The sequence below is a fragment of the Pinus tabuliformis genome, chromosome 1_1, assembly GCF_031772625.1.
Source record: "Pinus tabuliformis cultivar Carrire ecotype Pingquan chromosome 1_1, CPIR1, whole genome shotgun sequence".
Taxonomy (NCBI): Eukaryota; Viridiplantae; Streptophyta; class Pinopsida; order Pinales; family Pinaceae; genus Pinus; species Pinus tabuliformis.
Genome location: NC_142297.1, coordinates 320,497,757 through 320,506,169, shown reverse-complemented (window position 1 = coordinate 320,506,169; position 8,413 = coordinate 320,497,757).

Genomic DNA, 8,413 nt, shown 5'->3' with positions numbered 1-8,413 from the left:
ATAATAATAATATGCCATGGTGTTTTGAAGTGACAATGAGTGTATTTTTAATAATTTTTTTGTTAAATAATCACTAATTCAAATTGTCTCATAACATAGTTGATAAAGAAAAATTAATAATTCAAAATAAAATTATAGACATGTTTATTTGAGAATAAGGCTTTCATAATTTTAATTTAATTATCAATACTTGTTAGGTGGATAATAGAGATTTACTCCGCATGGAATACTCAAGAATATTTTTAATAGTTGTCACATATGAAAGGTTGAGGTTTACCTTAGAAGTAGTCCTATCTTTTTGTCAAAGGATCTTAAGTTGAGTGTTATGGCACTCTTTTCATGTACCAAACTACATGGGTTCAAGTATCCAACTACATGGATTCAAGTCTTCAAAGACTATTGTTAAGCTGACCCTAGTGACATTTATGAAATTGTTGTTCTACTTAAGAAGGTATTGATTCATAATGATTCTATCATAGGAGAATGTACTAAAGGTTGAGAATCATGTTCTTTCTACTTTTTTAATTAAATTTAAAATCATGGTTAAAAAACTTGTTATATGTTTTAAAAATGTATATATGTTTAACTTTCTCACCGGTTGTAGAGTACATGGTAATCATGATCATTTTAATTTTCTAATTAAATTAAAAATCATGGTTAAAAAACTTGTTACATGTTTTTAAAAATGTATATATGTTTAACTTTCCCACCGGTTGTAGAGTACATGGTGACTGGATGTTTAGTTAAGGCAGTTTGTGGTGTAAAGGTCAGCAGTTGAAAACTCCATGGGTTAAAATGCAACTATGTTAAAAGATGGTGTGGCCTACATGTGATTTTCACAATTCAGATGTCATTATGTCACGACTACTCAAGGCACACGTTAGACATGCTAGTCATCTCATGACCCACATAACCTAGAAAACAAAAAAATGTTTATATGCTTCACTTATATATGAATTCTTTTTATAATAATAATAATAAGAATATGAATAAGGGACAAAGTTATAGTTTAGCTAAGTTTAATGGCTTTTTTCAATCTTAACAATGCTAGATGTGTCATGATGTAACATACCGAAAACCTCACATGTAAAAGCAGGGAGTTAGAATATCTTTTTATACAAATTACCCACAAGTAATTATCCAATTCACAACTCCACAATTCCTCATTAACCATTAGATATAATTTTCATTAGTACATCAAGTAAATTGCAATAAAAGATAGTAAGTTGCATAACCATTAACCACCACTGTGGTAGCGTAATAACATAAACTGTCTCATGAATCCTTGCATCCATTTCATGATTTCCTTAACCATATTAATTAATCACATACTTGGACATTATCATTATCCCATCAAATAAAGAACCATCATCATCAAACTGACACAAAAGGCAATCACACCATTGAACACCGATATACCCTGGAAACCCCGTAGGGTGAAAACCAACAAACATTTAATCTTATTATTAAACGCTCGTGAGGGTTTTCACCCCTCACTCAATGGCTTATAAGGGATTCCATCCCTTAACCATTGTTATAAAATTATTACAATGAATTATCACATAACTAGCTAAAAGCTAATACATTTTCCATGAAACCCTTTACATACATACCGCCACATGCAACATTCCTTGTGGCATGATTGTTCTAGAAATGTACAATCCCGCAACTTGTACTCATCTGCATAGACCATTAATCATTTTCCCACCATAATGTTAAATATAATCTATGCCTTTCACAAGTAATCCAACTTTACCTGCCCATGTTATCATTATCAACATTGAAATCATGACTACATTTATAAATAATAATATTAACTAACATTTCCCTTCGCATAAGCACATATTCTTAGAAGTCAAAACACTAAGTCATTACTTCGAAGGGTCTAACCACAACATCAGTTATAATCTTCTTACATCAAAATTTACATAAACTTTAACAAAGGAACTAGTCCTTTAGCTATTACTTTGATGCATGCAAATATATAAAGCAATCTCACACAACCTGTTGTCTTTTCCCGCATGCGAATGTATATCCTTTCTAATGAAAGCTAACACAAATCTCGTGTGCATACACATCTCATTCAACAAGAAACTAAGATAATAGTTATGTTAGCATCAAAGTAATCAAATACCATTTTCCTAAAGAAAATCACTCAATAGTTCTTCAATCCATACAAAGAATATATCTCTATAACACATTGAATATACTTTGTGCGTCCAACAACTTATCATAACAACCCTTCTTTAAGGTATGCAACACATAGTCCCTTCTCTAGAATTCTACCATCATTTCATGTAAACAATTACATACTTCTTTCTTAAAGCAAGTCATTATAACCCCATTTCTCTATCTTCCTATAAGTAAGTTTCTCATGCTTTCCCTTTCAAGAAATTATTATAGATACCCATATTTATGCATAAAAATCAAGAAATAATAACAATGTTCACTTAACTTTTTATGCACCAAAATCAAGAAGTCGACCCAACTCATCTAGCAAGATAATATTTTCAAGAGATTAATATTTTCAAGAAAGTCACCATAATACTTTCTCTACGCGCACACAAAAATCATATTTCCAATGTTACAATAACTACCCTTATGTGCATGGAACATGTGTTTTTCCCAACACAACTACTTTTGCTTCAATGCACATAATCTTTTCATGAAACAAGTATGGACTCTTGTTCTTTTATGAGCACTATTCATATGTGTCTTTTAAGGAAAGAATATCTATTTTTTGTTTTCAAGAGATCTCTCATAAAAGCCATCATTTTCATGCATGAAGTATGCACACTTTTTCTAAAAAGAAACTATATTTATGTTTGTATAAAACATACATTTTCTTCAAGAAAATTAGAATGATTATCTATGTGCCTAGAGGGACATCATTAGCTATTTCTATTATGCATGCAATGCATAACTATTTCACAAGAACTTTGAAATTAGCTAGCATCCCATTGCAATAAAGCATGTATCCCTTTTCAATAAAATCCAACTTAACTACTATTTCTTTTATATGCATTCTCTTTTCCATAAATGCAATAACTATTGTTTGAATATGGGTTATCCTTACCCAAAATAGCTATTTCTATGTCCAAAATAAACATATATTCATTTCAAATACTAACACAAACTCCTATATTTTCCAAGATTTGGCATAGATACTTATCTCTTCATTTGTACCACCATCAAGCTATCCAAAATGCGGAGAGACCAGCGAGAAATCCAAATCATGCATTCCAAACATTTAAGGAGGAAATTGAGTGTGAAGCATCAAAAAGATGATCTGCATGAGAGGGATTTCTTATAGAATACGGCATGCCTGAAGCCACAGTAGATATGGAGCACACAAGAGCTACGACAATGGCAACATTCACCTGACCTCTTCGTGGAAGGGGCTTCCGCCGGCTGTGAAAAACCTCGCCAGAATTGTCACCCACCGCCCTTTATACTTCAGGTTGTGCGGCAGAAAACCAAATTCCAATGATATTTCCCTGAAAGGTACTGTCTTTGCTTGACCACTATATTAGTGTGCCAGTGGATGAGCAAATTCATGGTAACAACATCAGGTAAACCAAGAATTAAATGGAAGTAAAGAGGTGTGATAGAGACAAGAATAATTCTCGACATGCTTGGTATCCACCCGAAATACCATTGCAGAGCCCCAACTATTGCATGAAATCACAAATGGCAAATTGCCACGGGAAATAACGTTTCTAGAACCATAGAAACAACGAATTCCTACAAAGAGTTCAGAGAGCCAGCCTCCATCACGAAGACATGCATAAGATGATGAACTAAAAACTCTGATTCCTTCCCTTCTTGATTTCGTCCTCCTTTAGATTTCAGGAATATCAAGAATTAGTTTTTATAACTGATTCGTAATTTTTTTATTTTACCATGAGTTATTTTAGGGATGTTACATACTCCCCCCCTTAACAGGAACACTGTCCTCGATTTTCATCTCTCGTTGGAGCTTTAGATTTTACTCATGGTATAACCATCTAAACCACAAAAAAAGTGATCCTTCCTCTTTAAAATCAAAGATTTTATTCCAAGAAGTGACAATAAACAAAAATTGAAATGTCATAACATAAGAAAAATAAATAGTCATAAGCATTTATAACTACAAACATATACAAGTTCTAATTCCATCATTTGGCCCTTATTCAAATTCATAATTTACAAATACAAATCTCTAGATCAACTTACCATTACTTACCAATTACTCTTGAAAATCATTAGCACTTTCACGTAAGCATTTTAATAGTGATTGAACGACCCATCAACCCTCCATGGTAAGTAATCCTGTAATGTATGAAAAAGAAATCAATCGCATTAGTCACAATATTCTGAGTCAAATGAAATACTCTTAACTATCCATCAATCATGCAATGTTAGATGATATTTAATTCACGGTACTTTTACAAGTACTTAAGAGCTCACCACATCTCCACATGCACATTGAATTAGCTCTCACTAAAGACATCCACACAGTACTTCTAAATGTACCAAAAGAGCACCTAGCTCTCTAATCATCAAAACAGTCAATCACTGCATCAAGTAAAAATTGTCTTAACCCCTACTAAGATGTTCATAAGATTAATAATACAATAAAGGAATTAAAATTTCCAATAACTCCTTATTGAGCACTAAGCTCATTTCCTGCTAAATGTGCATGACATTTTTTACACATCTATATATGAAATTCATCTTTAACATAACACATAGTTGATTAGTTAATTTCTTTAGCTATGAGAACCACAATAGGCTAAAGAATTCCCAACCCATGGGAATTGGTTTCCACAACCAGAACGAGTCATTTTCACATCCAGACGGTTTCTTTGATAGATACCTTACCAGGTCGAACATGGAATTCCACTAGCCAACCAGCTCAAGAATTCCAATGACCACATAGGGTCCAATATAGGATTCCGCTTGGCAGCGTCCTACCTATTCCTCTGACAGTGTCCTGTCTATGAGTAATTTTTGGCCTCCTCCAACAGGCTCCAAATCAATAAAGTTTCCTCAGGATTTTACCCTCTTAACCATCTTGGCAAACTCTTTTCCCTTACTGAGATAATTGATCTCTAGGGAGAGGAAATCCGGGCAAGCAAGTACCATCAACCCCTTTGGGGAGGTAACTGCCATCAACCCAAGGCATTCTAGCCTTTCACAACTATCCGCAACTGTCGGGCATGTTAAATTTCTATTTTATCACTTTTTCCCAAAGTAATTTACATAATGAACCATATGAACGTTGTCCTTAACAAAATTAACATGCATGTACAACATGCATTTACACTTAACCCTCAACATGGGTCCACAACATCTAGATTGATAGGAAACATAACTAACATACATGTTGTATGCATTCTGATTTTCCAAATAACACAATCATGCATATCATATAACATTATAATTTCTCATTTATGTTTGCAATTCACATTGCAACATTTTATGTGACGAATTTTCTTGTTGCCATTAAGCTACCACTACTTAATCCCATCAGCAACGTTAGCTATACATATGCATCATTTAACAAGCATTCACTTCCCAAATCATTTTAGTTTCATGCATAAAATATTGTCATGCATAAAATCATATGCAAATATTCATTAATGTATAAATGTCAACAATAGTTGAATTAACAATCTAAACATTTCAAATTTCCCATAGTGTATTGTCATCAACACACTGATACATGAAGTAACTACCATAATCACTTGTTTATGAATTGTAATAATCTTAAATCCAATTCAATTAATGCATATAAGTTCTATTGGTTAGTCATACAACACTAACCAATATCAACTACCAATCATCTTAATTAAACCATGGCAAAACTTAATAAAAAATTAGTTATTACAATCAAGTCTTGCTACTTGACTCATTGCATATTTTCAATATCTAAAGGGGTTCTTCTAATGTCCTTTTAAAACAATTTGTCATCCTATTCAAGGATGTTCCCCATAATTTATATTCATGCATTGACTCATTAAATTTCGTTCATTGTAACTTCAATCTTGTTCAATAAATGCATCATTGTTATTGCCATATTTGCAAATCAAAAGTTGGTAGTTGATTGTCACTTTCCTCAATGAGTGTTCAATATTGTTCATAAGTGTAATGAGTGTTCAATATTGTTCTTAAGTGCGACAAAAGTTTTATTGTCTTTTATCCTCATCAGGAATCCAATGTCATGAACATAGTTATGCAGCAAACTTTATTACTTACTACTCAAAGCAGTTATAAACATGAATCACACATATCATGCCGAAAGTAGTGTACTACATAAATCAATATGTGAATGGTTAAACTCATACTTGAGTTAATGCCCACTGGTGGCATACCTCAATTTCTTTTCCACTTACCAATTCCCAAAGGTGCCAGTGGTACAACCTTTAGCTCTGATACCACTTGTAACGTACCCCAGTAACCTCACATGTAAAAGCAGGGAGTTAGATTTTTTTTTATACAAGTTACCCACAAGTAATTATCCAATTCACACCTCCACAATTCCTCATTAACCATTAGCTATAATGTTCATTAGTACATCAATTAAATTGCAATAAAAGACAGTAAGTTGCATACCCGTTAAACGCCACTGTGGTAGTGTAATAACATAAACTGTCTCATGAATCCTTACATCCATTTCATGATTTCCTTAACCATATTAATTAATCACATACTTGGACATTATGATTATCCCATCAAATAAAGAACCATTATCATCAAGGATTCAACATCATCAAACTGACGTAAAAGGAAATCACACCATTTAACACCGATATACCCTGGAAACCTCGTAGGGTGAAAACCAGCAAACGTTTAATCTTATTATTAAATGCTCGTGAGGGTTTTCACCCCTCACTCAATGGATTATAAGAGATTCCATCCCTTAACCATTGTTATAAAATTATTACAATTAATTATCATTAAGTTGTCACATAACTAGCTAAAAGCTAATACATTTTCCATGAAACCCTTTACGTACATACCGCCACATGCAACATTCCTTGTGGCATGATTGTTCTAGCAATGTATGATCCTGCAACTCGTACTCATCCGCATGGACCATTAATCCTTTTCCTGCCACAACGTTAAATATAATCTATGCCTTGCACAAGTAATCCAACTTTACCTACCCATGTTATCATTATCAACATTGATATCATGACTAGATTTATGAAAAATCATATTAACTAACATTTCCCTTCATATAAGCACATATTATTAGAAGTCGAAACACTAAGGCATTACTTTGAAGGGTCCAACTACAACATAAATTATAATCTTCTTACATGAAAAGTTACATAAACTTTAACGAAGGATCTAGTCCTTTAGCTATTACTTTGATGGATGCAAATATATAAAGCAATCTCACACAACCTGTTGTCTTTTTGCGTATGCGAATGTATATCCTTTCTAATGAAAGCTAACACAAATATTGTGTGCATACAAATCTCATTCAACAAGAAACTAAGGTAATAGTTATGTTAGCATCAAAGTAATCACATATCATTTTCCTAAGAAAATGACTCAATAGTTCTTCAATCCATACAAAGAATATATCTCTATAACACATTGACTATACTTTTTGCATCCAATAGCTTATCATAACAACCCTTCTTTAATGTATGCAACACATATTCCCTTCTCTATAATTCTACCATCATTTCATGTAAACAATTACATACTTCTTTCTTAAAGGAAGTCATTATAACCCCATTTCTCTATCTTCCTATAAGTAAGTTTCTCATGCTTTCCCTTTCAAGAAATTATTATAGATACCCATATTTATGCATAAAAATCAAGAAATAATAACAAGGTTAACTTAACCTTTTATGCACCAAAATCAAGAAGTCGACCCAACTCATCTAGCAAGACAATCTTTTCAAGAGATTAATATTTTCAAGAAAGTTAACATCGATTTATTATTTTCAAGAAATTCAACATAATACTTTCTCTACGTGCACACAAAAATCATATTTCCAATGTTACAATAACTACCCTTATGTGCATGCAACATGTGTTTTTCCCAACACAACTACTTTTACTTCAATGCACATAATCTTTTCATGAAACAAGTATGGATTCTTGTTCTTTTATGAACACTATTCATATGTGTCTTTTAAGGAAAGAATCTCTATTTTTGTTTTCAAGAGATCTCTCATAAAAGCCATCATTTTCATGCATGAAGTATGCACACTTTTTCTAAAAAGAAACTATATTTATGTGTATATAAAACATACGTTTTCTTCAAGAAAGTTAGAATGATTATCTATGTGCCTAGAAGGACATCATTAGCTATTTCTATTATGCATGCAATGCATAACTATTTCACAAGAACTTCGAAATTAGCTAGCATCCCATTGCAATAAAGCATGTATCCCTTTTCAATAAAATC